The sequence below is a fragment of the Acipenser ruthenus genome, chromosome 20, assembly GCF_902713425.1.
Source record: "Acipenser ruthenus chromosome 20, fAciRut3.2 maternal haplotype, whole genome shotgun sequence".
Classification (NCBI taxonomy): Eukaryota; Metazoa; Chordata; class Actinopteri; order Acipenseriformes; family Acipenseridae; genus Acipenser; species Acipenser ruthenus.
Window position 1 is genome coordinate 27,994,998 of NC_081208.1, and position 17,231 is coordinate 28,012,228.

At 35.9% G+C, this 17,231-nt stretch overlaps 1 protein-coding gene across 7 annotated transcripts in view; it reads left to right on the forward strand.

The window, feature by feature from the left end:
• Positions 1–17,231, forward strand: part of LOC117425893 (zinc finger protein 536-like) — a 149,599-nt gene that overhangs the window by 37,024 nt on the left and 95,344 nt on the right. For 4 of the 7 annotated variants that reach the window (XM_058993792.1, XM_058993788.1, XM_058993786.1 and 1 more), the window contains one exon: positions 14,618–14,735. The exons of 1 other annotated variant lie outside the window; for it this stretch is intronic. The gene's annotated coding sequence lies outside the window, so the exon portion shown is untranslated. Of the gene's footprint in view, positions 1–14,615; positions 14,736–17,231 lie in introns of all 7 variants that reach the window. 2 more of the 7 variants (XM_058993787.1, XM_058993789.1) reach the window with 2 other exon arrangements.

Genomic DNA, 17,231 nt, shown 5'->3' on the forward strand with positions numbered 1-17,231 from the left:
AAAAAATAACTAGTAACTTGCTGAAAGCACAGTCAGTCTGGCCCATTTTTGTGTCGTCTTTCTGTTTAGTTAACGTTGTATAACAATGTAGGACTCTGAACCTGTTGGTAGGTCAAGTACAGTAAAAAGACAGTTATAGGTGTAAATATTTGCTTCCTAGAGCTAAATTGACAATTTGGAGGTAGGAAACCTGACCAATGCAGAGAGCTGCAGTATGGAAAAAATGCCATGTTTCATGTATATCTTGTGTCAATTATCAATTTCTCAATAAGCAGTGCTATATTTAACAGTACATTATTTAGGACACTGTGTGTTTAAAAGAGACAAGACAGTGGGTGGCCAGCAGGTAGGGACATCTGTACCCCAGACTTGAACTGCAAAAAGGACATTGTAGACCTCCATGGCAAACGAAACCAATGAGCTGCCTTCAAAACAGTGAAGGGGGGGAAACACAATTTACCAAGGATCCTTTTCCGTTATCTTTTTTAATCCAAAAGAACGCTTAATGTTGATTGTATAGAGTACGGTTTTTGGGAATGTTATTTGGGATAGAAATTAGGCTGCCTACTTTTACAATACAGTACATTCAACCAGAGAGTTTTGCACCTTTGCACAAGTGAGAGCTGTCCAAGGGTTTTATAAGGGTCACAGCATAGACCATCTGAGTTACATTTTGTTTTCAATAGGGTCCTACTGCATTTCTAGATGGTCCCATCTTTTTATATGACTCACCCTGGGAGGATTTGTCTTTGTCTCTTTCTCAGTATATATATATATATATATATATATATATATATATATATATATATATATATATATTAGGGGTGAGTTAGCATACTCAAGTACACAAAATAATTATAATTACTTGAGCACTAATTTATTACTTGAGTACTCTCAAAAATTTAAATAATATCTCTTCATTAATGTAAGTTCAATATATTGTACCGACCCAGTCAGTTCAGGCTGGCAGACTTTTGTTTCATCTGGTCCTGTGCATTCACGTTACCACTAGTTTCGGTAGTGTGTGTGTGTGTGTGTGTGTGTGTGTGTGTGTGTGAGCCAGTGTATATATAGTATATATAGTCAAAGCATCTGAGTCACTTGTCTTTCTGCGAGGGTTATAAATTAAATTACATGAACGTAATTAAAATAGCACTACAAAAGAAACGAGCACATGACAGGACATCTAAAAAAAAAAGAAAAAAAAACACATTGGGGCTTAAAGGGGAGCAAAAATGCTGGACGACAAATTTATATACCGAAAAAAATGTTCTGATTGAATTCGAAAATACCTCATCTTTGAAGACATATTTTAGAGTTTGACAAGTTCACAAGCTTTTGCATTTACAAGAGATCCTGTTACAGTGTCCTTTGGAAAATATACCTTACCAACTATCTTGTAGTATTTGATATAATCAGTGGTTTTAGCCTATTTCTAAACCTTTTTAAAAAACAATAAGTATACAGCTGGTTCTGCATTAGTGTCAACTGTAGTTTTGTTCTTTTATTTTATTGCCATTCTGGCAGGCCACGCATTTTGACATCTGTTCCCTTCTAACCATTTTAACTAATCTTGATCAGGAGATCTATAGTTAGCACCACCGTACTGGCAGGTTTTTAACACAGAGTTCAATGATAAAAACTCTTGACAAAAGAAGGACGATTTTTAAATTAATGGTCATAATTAGAGGTTGCCCTGAACCACTGATTACTTATGCATTCAGCTCTTGATTTAATGCAATTACCAATCGTATTGCCTTTTCTAAACTATAATGTAAATGTATGAAAAGTTTGCAGGGTTGGGGTAACTCGCTACTTAATTAACGCATTACAGTAATAATATTTATTTTGTCAATAACGAGGTAATATAACGAGTTCGGTTTTTAATGGGTGTAATAATATTACAGTTACTTTCCACAAAAAATAAACAAGTTCGTCTCGTTACCTTTTCTCGGTTGTACGCTTACATTAGTGGTCTTTTCTTTGTTAACCCCGACGCGCCAGACTGCTCTAATGTCGGCGCCTCATCACCGATGACGCGATCTCTCTTCTGGGATGTCTCACGGCAATAATAAGCCATGGTGCAATCAAATCTTTTGCGCCTTGTATTTGAATAAGGCTAGGCACTAGAAACAAAACAATGGTATCCCTCCCTGCCAGTTTTGATGCTACACTTCAAAAACATCATACAGGAAACTTCTCTACCACCGCATATTTTGAAGTTTAATAGGACAAGATTGAGAGGAGTCTCATACTTGACTCTACGTACCACTTTTATTTATCTATTTATTTGTTTGTTGCGTACAGTGGTGGCCAAATTTATTACATCACCCCATTATTTTTACGTTAACTGCTTTATCACCATATAGTTAGTTTTTCTATAGACGTTTTTTGTTTTCGTTTTGTTATTGTTGATTTGCTATTCATGGTTTCATTGAATTCTAACATTTGTGTGATTTTCTATTCATACTGCAGAATTTTTGAAAATCAGGAAATGTACAGTACATTATGTTTATATGCCATATGTTAAATGTATTTATAATACAAACATTTTAAAAACCTGTTTGACACAGTTATTAAATGAATTACCACACATCCCATTAAACAGTAAACAACAGCCACAATGACTGTTTCACAGGACAAGACAAGAGAAAGAAATATAACAAGTAAAATAACGTGGTACTTTTTTATTGAGTAATAAGTAAGGACATTATATTATTTTTTCCTGAAGAAATGAATAAGTTACTTTTTTTCAGTAACGTGCCCAACTCTGAAAGTTGACAAGGAGTGGTGATATACCATAGGCATGTGGAATCTGCAGCAGAAATGGTAAATAGTGAAATGGATGCATACAAAGTTTTCAGTTTTAACAAAACAATAATTGGATCTGTCTGATTAAAAAAGAAAATTCCAATCGGGAAGAAGCTGTTTTAAATTAAAAAAAAGGACTGGAACAAAATAAATGAAAATGACACATCACAGAAACCCTCATGCAGATTACTAAAACTTTTAGCTAATTCTTTACAGACTTTTTTTTTCTTATGAAATAACAGGTGGATGCCATATTGAAAAAAGCAGAGTAACATGCCCTATTAATGAACTGATCCTCATGCATCTGTTGTCCTGTCATTTTGTTAGAGAACACTTTAATCTAAAGTCCATCCTTTTTAACCCTTTCTACCATTTGAATGCCATTATGACAATCCTAACGTACAATCACAAGTTATTAGTTGCAGTAGATGTAATGGGAAGAATGAAGCATCACATTGAATGAAGAATGAAACTGAAAATCACAAAGCAACAGTAGGTTAGCAGTCAACATGTTGGCTGTATTACCTTCTTTCAGAGTACATAGTGTTAGAAGTTTGATAAACAAGTCAAGATGGTAAAATAAGAGACATTGAACGAAACAGTCTAATCCGGGATATGGGTCTAGTCGGTACAAGCAGTGATTGTCTGTAATGAAGATGGCAGAATCACATTCAGTGAGTCAAGTACAATAGCTTAGCATCCAAACTCTTTGGTGAAACATCTAAGCTCAAGATGCCATGGTGAATGCGCTTGTACTGCTGCTTTCTCCATTTAACCAAGACCTCTGGCCCGCCCCATTAATAAGTGGGTATAAGTGGGTTTACAGTTACCGATTAATGGTTGCAACTGGTCTTTAAGCCATTCTTGGTGTCTCTTGTCATTAGATAATTTTGTATAGACATCTCTTTTTGCCTGAGAGGTGTTTCCCCTTTATTGCTGCTTAAGAAAGATCTCAGACATACCTGAATGTCTAATTTAGAAAAAGCAACTTGTACATGCTATAATGCTTTCTTAATTTTTATTTGTTTTAAATGACAGTAATTCCAAGCTCCAAAGTAGACAACTGTTTTTGAGTGAGCTTAGTATTCAGTCAGTCGTTGTGCTGTGTCATTAAACAGATTCAATCTAGACACGTCAGAAATTTCTAATATTCTAATGGATTATGTCGCAGGATGACTGGGAGCTTCTAAAGACAGAAAGACATAATCTTCAGAGTCATGTCCCTCCGATCACTTCCAGAAGAAAAAAGTGAAAGCAGCAGGGCTGTTGAAAAGTCACTGGAAAGAAGAGCTCCCTTTCTCAAACCAATACCAGTTGCATACATAATACCACACTGTTAGTGTTAAATTAGGTAGAAACCTGTGTGAGTCATAGAGGGGTGCATATGAGACACACCACCACCAGGTGACGCAATATCGCATTAGTATCAATGGTAAACAATAACACCATGAAGGAAATAGAATTTAGCCACAATATCATGTTATTTCTGCATACAGTATCTTTATTGATAAGCGTTTATATTTTAGTTTGAGCTGTTTATATGAACACAATTCTTTACTTATCTTTCAATGGCAGCTCTGTTAAGGTTTGAGAAAGCAATATTAAGCTCATGGAATTCTTAGTATCAGAGGGATTAGGAAGACTTCATATCAATGTGGGAAACACAACTGCCTTTGTGTATAAAGATGATCTTAAATCACAAGTACAGTACTGGTATAGCCTCAATTTCTGACTACAAAAACTAAATATAACAGCACTATACATTTTTTAAATGTCTTCCCTAGACTGATGACCATACTGTACATATTTTATTTTTATCAGGATAATGAAAATAAATTACTGGACTTTTAAAAACCTACATTCAATGACAGCACCTTTTTTAGTTCCATGAAAGAAAATAAAAAAAAAATACAGTAGCTGTAGAAATCAACAATACAAGATTAGCATCAAGAATAATTTTGTCAGTGTAGTACTTGAAAAATAAAATAAAATAAAACAAACCTTTATTATTTGGTTTAACTGTGATGGGGTGTTAAGCATAGATATCTCTAAAGCCATCCAATTAAAGGGTTCTTCAGTTCCACTGAGCATTATTATGGAAAAACAATAAATTATTCTGCAGACCATTTGATTCGATAATCAGCCAGGCTAAAAAGTGATTACAATATATCAGCACACCTCTCCTCAGCAATGCAGCTGCTTGGAAAATATAAGTCTTCACAAATTATATCAGCCTGTCTTCTTTGCCTTGAATTCAGTGGTATCAAATCCAGTTTTATAAAGCAACATTTTTATTAATTCGAATGCATTGGTAATGGAGAACAGAAGACACCACTCTCAATCAAAGGTATATCAGGATCATGTAGGATCATAGAATATGTATACGAAGCGTGGAGAACATGCTAACATCCTCCTTGTCAGAATCATCTTCGATGGCCACCAGAATCCATTTGTGGGGTTGAACTACTGAAATGGTGCTCTTGAAAATTGCTAGAAGATTGATACATGCTTTTTATCAAGGAAGGGCAAGGATAGCACAAGCAGTGGCAATGTGTGAGCCTCACATTACCTGACGAGCAAGTCTCAAGACTGACCGTGAGGAAACCTCTTGGGAGAGGAGAGAACACTTTTCCAGTCCCTCTTTTTCAGACTGCCCATTTTTCCTAATCAGGTGGTGATTTTGTGTTGTGCACTGCTATCTTCTGAAGCTGTTCCAATCAAACCCAAGCTGGATTCAAAGCCAGGTCCCCAGAGATGAAAGCTTAGCGAATTATCCCTCTGCACTAGCCAGACCATTCCGAATTATTTATGAAGACTGTGATATTACACTGAGATCTCACGCGAACAAGAGCACAGATAATACAAAACATACACTCAGTTTGAAGTCTGGACCCCTTTAAAATAACTTTTTTTTGATGATTAAATTATAATGGTCCTGCAGAAAAAAAATCTTATTTGTAAGATAAATCAATGCTTTTGTCTCTACTTTTTAAATTACATTTTGCTTTTTTTTTCATTTCCAATTTGTACGTAATGCATTTTCCAAGCATGTTTTAAGGCATATTATTAGTTCCTGAACATTCCTCAGGAGGTTTCTCAATTCTTGATTCTCTTTGCATTTGTTCTCTTTATCATTGTGGAAGATATGTTGTAGAACAGCATCTGCAGACTTAAACATAGAATACTCCAAAACAACAGGCAAGATTACTGTGATCAAACTAAACCTAAGTCAATGTAAACAGAAAGAAAAGCTTTTCAAAGCAGACCTAACACAGAGAAGACTTAGAGGTGGATCTGGTATACTCAGAAGACCTGTGTTCTGAAGGAAAAAGCTGTCTGAATTAATGAATGCAGCAAAAAATGAAGAATGCTACATTTACCCGTTCTTAGAGGTTTGTAGTGAATTATGAGATGATGAAACAAAAAACATTCTGATTGACTAAGAGGAAGGCTTGAGGTACAGCATTCGGGCTTTTATGTTTTCAAGTGACTGACATTCCTCTTCCAGAGAATTGTACAGATCAACAAATAAAACCTAATAAAGCAATCAGATGTGGGTCTTGAATGTGATATAAAGATAAAGGTAACAATCAGTGCACTGCGTTTATACAATTTTTTGCATTTATCTTGAATTAAAGCTTTTTAAAAATATTGGGTTTGGGAGATTAAAATTCTTGCAAACTGATAAAAAAAAGCACCCCTTCAACTGACTGTGGAAAGACAGTGAGAGAAACAGCAACGTGATTGTAATGGGACGTTTATTTCAACAATCGTATGGGGAAATGTGACAAAACTGATACTAGGATGAAAGTTGATGTACCTAATAACCTGTAGAAACAGAGCACAGAGAAATGGAGTGACAAGGTGGAAAGAGCAATGATACCCTTAAACTGCTTGATCAAATTGAAACCCTTATCTGCAGCTCCTTGAGCCCCAGGAGGGGGGGGGGGGGGGGAAGGTGGGTTATGATCCAGTGGATTCTGACTCAAATGATATCATACTAGGGCTATATTTACAGTCAAGGAATTGATAACACCACTAGAAATGATGAAAACTTAATGAAGAGGTAATATAATGATGTAATGAATACTGTTGCCCAAGGTCAAGGGGGACAGCTGTATAAAGATGTTGAGAAGATTTAGTTTTTCTTAAGATTTCATTCTAAATGCTTGAACTTGTGGGGACTTTGGGGGGGGGGGGGGGATGTTAAAGTGATTAAAAATTGAGAAGGTTTGATTGACACAAGTGAGAGTCTTCTGGAGCCAGGTACAATCAATACCAACTGCAGTGCACGGTCATGTGTGAGAGCTGATTTCATATTCAGTTAGAGGAATTCTGTAACTCCAGAGCGAGGTACAATGACATTGTTTTAAGGGAATTCAAGCATATCTTTTCAGTTTATCTAAACACGCTTTATATGCATCTCCATATTCTTATATACGTTCAGAGGTGTTTGTTTTTCATTGGCTTGGCACGTAGAGAGTTCTGTTTTAACTTTTGGAAATAATAGGTGTTATCTAAGCTGCAACTCTATTCGTAGTTCTGATCTTTTGTTTGTGTGATTCCCCTCCATAGTCCCCTTGAAATGTCATTGCGTTATATATGAGATAGAACTGCTACATTAAAGATATAACACCAAGAACAACTAGAGGAATATCCAGGAAAATACTGATGATGTAAATGCCCATGTTTAGAAAAATTGCATGATTCCTCGTTGTATTTTTTTCAATTGCAAACTGCTGTAACAAAGAGGCTACCTTGGAAATTCTGTAACAGCTGTGTAGGGTTGCCTGATGACGTCTGTCTGCTATCGTAGTGAAACCAGGGTGTGGTATGTATGTGACAAATCTCCATGATAATAAACCTGAATGCCTCGTAGAATGAGTTGCTGTTTTACTCAGATAGGTAATATGCTCACTTAACAACCGCGGGATCCCGGTTTGATGCTCATCTACCCTGCTTGGATAAGTAACTGACAATGTCCAAAACTGCCAAAAAGTGGGAAATATAAAAAAATAATAATAATAAAAAATTAATAAAATGAATGTGCTGCTAGTTTTGCTAGTGTTTGATTCGCTTCATTTTTGATCAGTTGTCCATTTATCACTAATTCACTGTGACCCCTGCAATCTCTTTAGCAAGCCATGGTTCAGTTAACTGGCACACAGCGGCAGTCCTGCAATGGAAGCATTGTAAAACAGATGGCAGCTTTATGTTTTTTGTTTAGTTTTGAACCAGCAGTTTTTTTCTTTCTTTTAAAAACATCTTTAAAAAAATTCTGATGCATCCTTTTGTTTACACTTTCAACCTCGCAAGTAAGTTGTTTACAGTAGAGATAATGTTTAAGGTATTTTACAGTTATGATATTTAGATAATTGGATGGGGTTTGTTGATATTACAGCAGAGTTACTAAGGGCAAAGTATCTTCTGTGGCTCAATACATATGTCTATTTCCATGGAAAGTACAAGCGTGGTTAAAACAAAACAACACAAGAAGGGATATCTTTAAAGTGAAATCATTTCCTTTTCTTAATCAAAAGATGACAGCCACAGCTTTAGAGCTCCCATCTGTAAAGCACTGCTACACATATCACTGTTAACAATATATGTTTCAAAATAGTCAGCAGAGCATGAATAACATCTTTCAGCCTCCTTGCGCGTTAACGTATTCGTGTATAGTAAACTGCACTTTCTGCAAGAGCCATTTCTACCTTGGATTAGAAAAAAAAAACACTGTAAAAGAAAGCATATGTCTGTAGTTGGATTGTAGCCGCCCATATTTTGTTATTATCTATGAGTACATTTTTTTGGCAGATATTTGATGGCCAGCATATCTTTATTGCACATCTATCTTTATTCCCCAAATTCAGCTAATTAGGATCTGTATTTGAGATGACTGCTTTGGTACCTTGCTTAAGAATAATTGCAGCATGTGTCAGGAAAACACTGTGGCTGTTGGGGAAAGCATGTCAGAGCCTAAGAGTACTACTTTGAAGTGGTACATGTGCACTTGGTCTGGTGAATTACAGGAACTGAAAAGCCAAAACATTTGCTCAGGAATGTTTTAAACAACCCATACTGCACTGAGATACTGCGTTTTATTTGGATTGCAATGTTTTTTCACTCTTACAAAATCCTTTTAGGTTAAAAAAAAAGTATAGCTTTTGGATATCACTAGACTAGCTACCAACCAAAAAGATGAAAAGAAAAATTTGAAATTATTTTAATTTACTTTTTCAGAAGTGATACATATGCTTCATACTTATCAAATATCAAGTGATGTCTTCCACTGAAATACATTTCATGTGATTTTTGCATAGCATTCAGTGTCACCCAGTGGGTTAATATTGTAATTACAAAAATAATCTTGAAGTTTTCTAAATATATAATATGGTAAAAGGAACTCGTATCCATGAATAGATTATATATCTATAGCCAAATAATATACAATATTTCTTTACAGACATTGCAGTAAGCAAAGTTATATATCATATGTCACAGGTCAAATGAACCACAGCTTCCATAGTCACGACAGTGTTTTTGAATCCAACACTAAGAGGTTCATGGCTCATGACACCATTATATTTCTTTTGCACCATATTCTATAATCTATAGGGTTTGTCTTTGTTTTATTTACATCCCCTAATCTTAAGGAGACCTGCACACATGAGTGTAAAGAATGTCAGTTGGTCTTCTAATGATGCTGCATTTAATGGGGCAGTTAAAAGCTCACATCATTTATAAAGAGTTCACATTTATAGGCATCTGCTGCTACTTAAAGCTTCTAAGTTGGAAGACAAACATATTTTGTAAAACCTAACCTTAAAACCTCACCTCCGTTTTCAAGTTCTATAAAATGCTTTTGTGGAGAAACTCAGCAGTGGAAAGAGAGAAGAGCTGACTTCAAGTTAATATCCAGCGTAGGCTATCAAGTTCAGAACCTAATTCTGTAAACATGTTTTTAACAGAATGTGATTCATCCAAAAACTGAAGTAATCAAAAAACAATAACTGCTTTAAGCATAAACTTCTCAAACTGTTCTAACGAAGTTTGAAATAATAATCTGTGTGTGGGCTCCGAATGCTGAGAATGCAAACATTTCACAATAAAAGTTGTTTAAATAAAGACCTTGGCTGGGTTGCTGAAAGACAGTACATGCTGTGTTAATTATGCACACTCATAAAAATAAACTTCACTTATAAGATATGACTTTCTATACAGCAGGATTTAACCTATAAAATATCACGGTGGGTGTGTTGGGGGGGCTCATCAGATGTGGATGTATTGTTTTTTAAAGGGGTGGAAGAGAAAAATAAATTAAATACTGTATATCCAACAAAGAACCCAGTGTTTACTCTGTGTTTAAAGGCTTTCAAATTCCTCTGCGCTATTGTATTACGTTATATAGAGAAAACATTGTTGTTAAGTGCTTGGTTTATTATTCTTTATTTTTGTGAAAGGTAATATGCTTAAAAGAGACATGCATATATAGGTATGGTATAAGTTGCTATGTGGAACTGTAAAAATTATATGTTACAGGTACAAAATGCTTATTTTACTAAACCATGGACTTGACTTTAAACTGCTGGGTGGCCCCTTCTATTTGCCTTGTTAACATAAGAATAGGGGTTAGCTGGTTTAAATTATTCTGTGCAGTAGCGTGGCAGGGGCCGTTGTTATCCTCTTATTTCTTCAGGGTTTTTCTTCCACTTATTTCTTTATCACTATTCAAGGTGCAGGACCATGAGATCACAAGATCAACATTTACAGCTCCAGCTTTTACAAAATCGCTAGCACTTGCATGGCTCACACTTACTAAGTGTTGGTAATTCAAATTAATTACATGCAAACTAACACATGATTTTGTACTAATATGAATTAATCTTACATTCCACACTTATCCTCATTAAGTTAATTAAACCCACTCCCTAACTTTAATTAATTGTTACCAGCCATGTACTTTATGCATTTGTTATGGTGTAGAAACCGACTCCAACAACTTGTTACAGTAAACTAGCAGGGTGCTTTATTGTGTGTCTTATACATTTCAAGCATGGCATCTCACTGTCATAAAGCAAGCACGCACACTCCCCTACGGTAACACAAACAATCCACACAGCACGACACCCCCACATACACGTCATGAACAATAACAAACACAGAACAACCAAACACAACAGTATTTGAGTCTTGAAACCCGGGCTCAGGTAAGAGGTAAAGTAGTCGAATAATATAGTTAGTAAATAAACTTTAGGGCAGTGTTGTGTGATGCAAAATGTTTATCTACATTTAATAATGTGTGGCATCATTATTTTTCTTCTAAATAAATAAATAAACAACTAATAATAATAATAATAATAAAAATAATAATAATAATAATAATTTAATATTTTTTTACTGCATGAAGTGAACCCTAGAAGCAGTTTTAACTTAAACAACAAAAGTTACTCTGTTTTGAGATATTTTCCCCTATAACTAAACAAGTATTATAGATACTGTAGAATGTTTGTGTGGGTTTATGTACACATTCAAATACAAATGTACCCCAAGCTTTATTTATTTTGTAATTGCATTTGATTATGTGTAACTGTAATGAGTAAATGTGGTTCCTAGTTATCCGAGGGACCTAGGTAAAGAAGACAAGGAGACTTGTCACACTAATGTAGTTATAATGTAGTTAATGTAGTTAGGTCGCAAGGGTTACAGTAAACCAACCTACAGTACACCCTCGCTATAACAGCCTTCATTATACCAAACCTTCAGCCATAACGAACCTGGCCCTTGGACCCCAAATAAAAAAATATATAAAAAAGATAATATAAACACACACTGTCAACATCCCGGTCTGTATGCACGGGATGTCACCTCCGCAGTGAAGTCAGCTCTTTTGTTTAATAAAAAGCGTGCGCCGTCGATATAACGAACAAAAGACTTGGACCCCAACAGGTTTCGTTATAGCGAGGGTGTACTGTATTTTATTTAAATGGTTTTAGCAAAAATTACTATTTTTATTTATTTTTTAAAATTTGGAATCGCCTATTATTTTTTCTAATTTTTTCCCCCAATTTGGAAAGCCCAATTATTTTTATTTCAACCTGGCTCACCACTGCCACCCCTGCGCTGTCTCGGAAGAGACAAAGACGGGCACACGCATCCTCCGAAACGTGTGCCGTCAGTTGTCCGCTTCTTTTCAGTCTGCAGGCCCGTCATGCAGCCACCTCAGAGCTACAGCGTCAGAGGACCACACAGCTCTGGGCAACTTACAGGCAAGCCTGCAGGCACCCAGCCAGTCTACAGGGGTCGCTGGTGCGAGGTGAGCCGAGGACAGCCTGGCCGACCTAAGCCCTCCCCACCTGGGTGGCACTCAGCCAATTGTGTGCCGCCCCCTGTGTGCGCCACTCGGGAGCTCCTCACAGTACTATTTCAATACTTGTTGAAGTGTTAGTAAGAATGGTATTTGATGTTACTGAAAATGCATCGAGGTTGTTGGATGACAAACTGCACCAACAGTCACTAAAAAACACATAGAGAGCCGTTTCTTAATGACAAAGCTTGGAAAAGGCCAGATTACCACCAACACATTTTCTTTGTCTCTATTTCATGCCATGGACACATCGGAGAACAAATACTGTTTGGTAGGATTTTTCAAAGCAGAATGTATTTATTTTTGTACACTTTGGTGTAGTCTGGATTTGAGCCTGAATCTGGCAGATGAGAAAATGACAAACAAACACAAGCTGAATAAATATGTAAATAATAAATCATCTAAATGTAAAATACTGCAAGTTTCTTTCTTGTATGTTAATTAGTGTTTGTAATCAATTGTTGGTGTTACAGTGTGGGTGAGAAACAGATGAAGGATGGGACTGGAGTGAAACACCTATAGATTTATCTGCTTCTTAATTCTATTTAAACAAATAGTCTTCAAGCCTGTGAATGCTGTGTTGAGACATGCTCTGAATAATAAGCATCATAAAATCTAATCAGATTTATAAGAGGAATTGATTGTTGTGGCAGGAGAAGAGGGGTTGAAAATAAGCTGAAATTTAAGTGTTAATTTTTATGCTAATTCGCAGTGGCTCCATATGATGCAATTTGGTTCTGTGCAGCAAATATAAAATAGTCCCTTGCAGAGAAATGTCAGCTTGCCAGACCTGAAAGCAGTAATTTATTAGGTATGTTTCTATTAGTATGTGTCACAGTTGTTAGCAGGCTGTATACACAATGGTGCTTCATACTTACGCTGCTCAGCCTTAAAATGTTTCAGCTCAGTGGCTGGAACACTGGGGCATTAATACATTATCATATATCGGGTGGTCTGTGCCCTCTGGACAAAAGGCTATTTAATACAATTTAATGACATTCCGAGAAGAAGAGGGAAATAAAGGCACGCAGAATAAAATGGCATCTGTGTTTCTCATGGTGCACTCATGCAAACATTTCAGCTTAAGACGTATGACATTTCTGCCAGGAAACAAACAAAAAAAGAAGAAAGAAAGAATAAAACTGGGGCATTCTTTATAACCTGCTTCAGACTGCAGCATTTTCCAAATGCTATTAAGTGATCGATTTACACAATCCCGTGATGATGTCATCTGTAAGGAGCAGAATGCAGATGACAGCGAAATACTGGTGACAGCAACCTTGTTTTAGCATCTCAGAATCCTTGTAAGATTCATGACAAGTACATGCTTTCAGAGAGTCCACTTTTCTCTTTTTTTTGGATCTAGTTACTGTGTAGTAGTGTGTATTAATATAGTTAAAGGTTTGGATGCAATTCACATATAGGTCAATTAAATGCACCAACATCTGCTCTTCCACAAGAATTTGCATATAGCATTCATATGTTAATGACCCCCCCTCCTTTTTTTTCTTACTCTATTAAAAACACAACACATTTTGCATATATGCTAGAAGGGAGTGTAGAAAAAGTCCATCGTGTTTGCCCCCTCTTTCAAATGGCTTTGAGGAGAGTTAGTAGCAGGCAAGTGCTATATTTGAGTGTGAGAAAGCTTCCATTGTAAAGCAGCTTAAAGCCTTATAAATCAATAATGACACAGATGGACTGGTGATAATCTATTTAGAATGCCTGATAGCAAATATTGTTGTACCAATGGTTAGAGTAGTAACTATTTTAGCAGTGAGATAATCTTATATATATATATATAGTTTTTAAGGGTAATTGTTGTACCCGTGTGCATGTTTTAGTTAATAGTATCAGAACACAATGAAACGCCTTGCTGGTGGTGTATGGCACAGGGGCAGGTCCATGCAGAGGGGAACAAAGAGAGTACTGAGGAGTAGCTTCTGCCAATTTAATAATAACAGGCCATGTTTCTTTAACAACAACAAAAAGGGACCTCTTAATGGAATTGTGTCCTGAGGTGTAAATAGCATTGAAGGTTGCCTCTTTTATAGTCTATGGCCTGATTTAGCACAAGGAGTGAGAAAATAAAGTGGAGGTTGTCAGAAGTGGCAGCTGCTTGGAATCCTGATAAATATAAGCTTTTATTGATCTGATGAAAATGAAAGATCCCAGTGCTCTGCAGTATTTAGCTTCTTGTCTACAACACGTCACCGGTGGCCTTGCTTTGAGATAGATTTTCATTCTCGCACGCCGGATTTGATTTCATCTTTCACCTTTTCAGTTGAATTTCCTTGACCTCTGCATATTGCTGTGATTTGGTGAATTTGTTACATTTCACTTTACATCATATCTCTCTCTCTCTCTCTCTCTCTCTCTCTCTCTCTCTCTCTCTCTCTCTCTCTCTCTCTCTCTCTCTCTTATCTTTGTTTTGTGATAGAGAAGTGGGACGCCCCTTTGGCCATCCATCAGTGCCAACCAAGCTCAGCTGTAGCCTCTGACTGGGTATTTTCTAACCAGACTGACAGTCCTAACACAAGTATGCAGTTAGTGTGTTAAGGTAAGATTCTCTATATTAGTACAATTTGCACCTAACATGACAGCCCTTCATATTGAATACTGAAGGGAAATGGGAAAAGGTTTAACCACAGACTAGATTCATTTTGTGACACATTACTATTATATACATCACAATTACTATTATATACATCACATTTATTAGTTCCATTTTTTTTTTTTTGTTATAGGAGCTGGCACACTTTCAATATGACCTGGTATCCGAATTCATTGTTGTACAGGGACTTGCAAACATATTATTTTAAATGCACATACAATACCACAGCACAGCTAGAGTTTGCATCTGGTTTATTCTTTATTTACTGAATTGCTTGGCAAGCAGCTTGAAAGTGGTGACAAACATTATACTTCATTAGATTAAAAGCAATAAGTGTTAGTAACAGTGCTGTATAGGGCTATGCAGTTTAATTGCTGAATTTGCTGAAAATACAAAAATAAAAAACATGAAGTACTTAAGTAAGTTTATTTGTAATCTTAATACATTGTTAAGCTTCGCTGCCTTATGTTGCTTTCCTTTGTGAAAGGAAAAAATAAAATCTTAAGATAGCCGTACACATGAGAATACCGGCCAGACTAATCTGTTTGTGTTACAAAAAGTTTACACATGGTATAATATGACATCCAGTGTCACATAAATGACATTATTAAAAGACATATGCATATTGTGTGTGGAGCATGACTTAAAAACGAAGTCAGCGAAGTATATAAAAAGTATCAGATATTTAAATATTTTATTGACAATAACATATAACTACTGTACTGTAGCATCTCTCATTCTGCGAATCTTGATTTTCAAACAGAACTTTCTGTATTGCAACAGCTCCAGACAGACAGTGTAGATATGAGACCAGCAGCATAAGTAGAGCTGGCATTAAAAATTGATATGCTATTTAACCTAGATGTATTTTAGGTATTTGACATTTTCATGTCCAGGACTGACTAAATGTATTCACAGCACAAAAAAATATAAAAATGTAAACAGTTTTAGAGAACGTTTAAGTATCAGCTTTTCTGTTTCATAGATGTACCCTTTTAAAGGTACAGTGAAAAGCAACGAAATAAAGCTTATTATAGGTTGAATATCAATTAGCACAGGACACAAAAGAAATAATGTGCTTATTAAACCATGCAAATGTTTACTATAATGTTAAAAAATAACGTTATTGAAAGCATAACATTTTAAAATCCCAGTCCATGACAGTGAAAGCAGTAATCCCAGTGCTCAGTGTGATTAATTACAAATGCTCTACAGAACGTCTTCATATCCCACACTGTATCTAATCTCACTGAAATCATAGATTTCCTGGACGGAAGCACCTATTCCATTTGTTTTGATAGCAGTTGCTTTACAGAAAATTCATTATTTAAAATATATACATATTCATGTTCAATTGTATGCTTAAATATAATTCCTTAGTGTCTGTTTCATCTGTTATTTTCTTAATATACCTTCTGTGCACTCCATGTTGACTGTCCAGTTGCTTTACATCCCTATCATGGCGCCATAAATTATAAATGACAGCTCAGTTATAGCTAGGGATTCTAAAATCAACTGTTAACCTCATATTGTCACCATGGGATTTTAAGGGAACAGCCCTTTGAAATATTACATTTTGAAATTTTGAATTAATTGAATTAGAAACTGAAATATGTTAAATGCATTGTTTTTAAGCTTCCCCTTTTAAACTAAGTAGTATGTTTTAAGCAATCTATGTGTTTACAGCTCTCAGATTAAATAAAACAGTTTATCAGAAGTATGTCTTCTGTAAGTCAGAATATTCTTCTGGATGTCATTAAAGGAATATGCAGGATGCATGCAGAAGGTGTGTCACAGTGAGGGAGGCAAATCATTTTCCTATGATAGTGTGAATAATTGATATACGTAGGCCACAGCATTTTGTTCCTTTAGATGTTAAGGGCTACTAATCTATCTATACTTTTGCAGTGCTTTTTTTTCTTTTTCTATTATACTTCTGTGATATTAGTAGAGAGTGGTAGTGGAATAAATGTGCTTTATTCTAGCTCCTAACCCCGCTGTTATCTAAGTAACTTCTATCTTATTAGCGGCAAAGGACTTTTATCCTTTGTACTGCCCTGCTTGCCAGAGCTTCCGGAATTAAACTGCTGTTTCCTGTTCTTTATATGCATGACCACATCTGGGTAGCTTGCTCACAGCCCTGCTGCTTAATAACAATCACCTTCCCTTTCAGTCTTCGTTGATTGTTTCTAATTCACTCTGACAGATAGTGCCTGACAACTTGCCTGCGTCTCCCTCCCTCCGTGACCTGAAGTTACTCACAGCACTTATATAGGCTGTCATTTTTAATATTTGATTTCATTTTAAGTTATGTGTTTTACTGAGATGATGAAATCAGTGTTTAACTGAACATAAAATGTATTTCTCTGCAGTACCGGGGCCCAGTAGAGTAGCGATATACATCTACCTTTGTCTCTGTACCATATATATTATTTTTCTTTT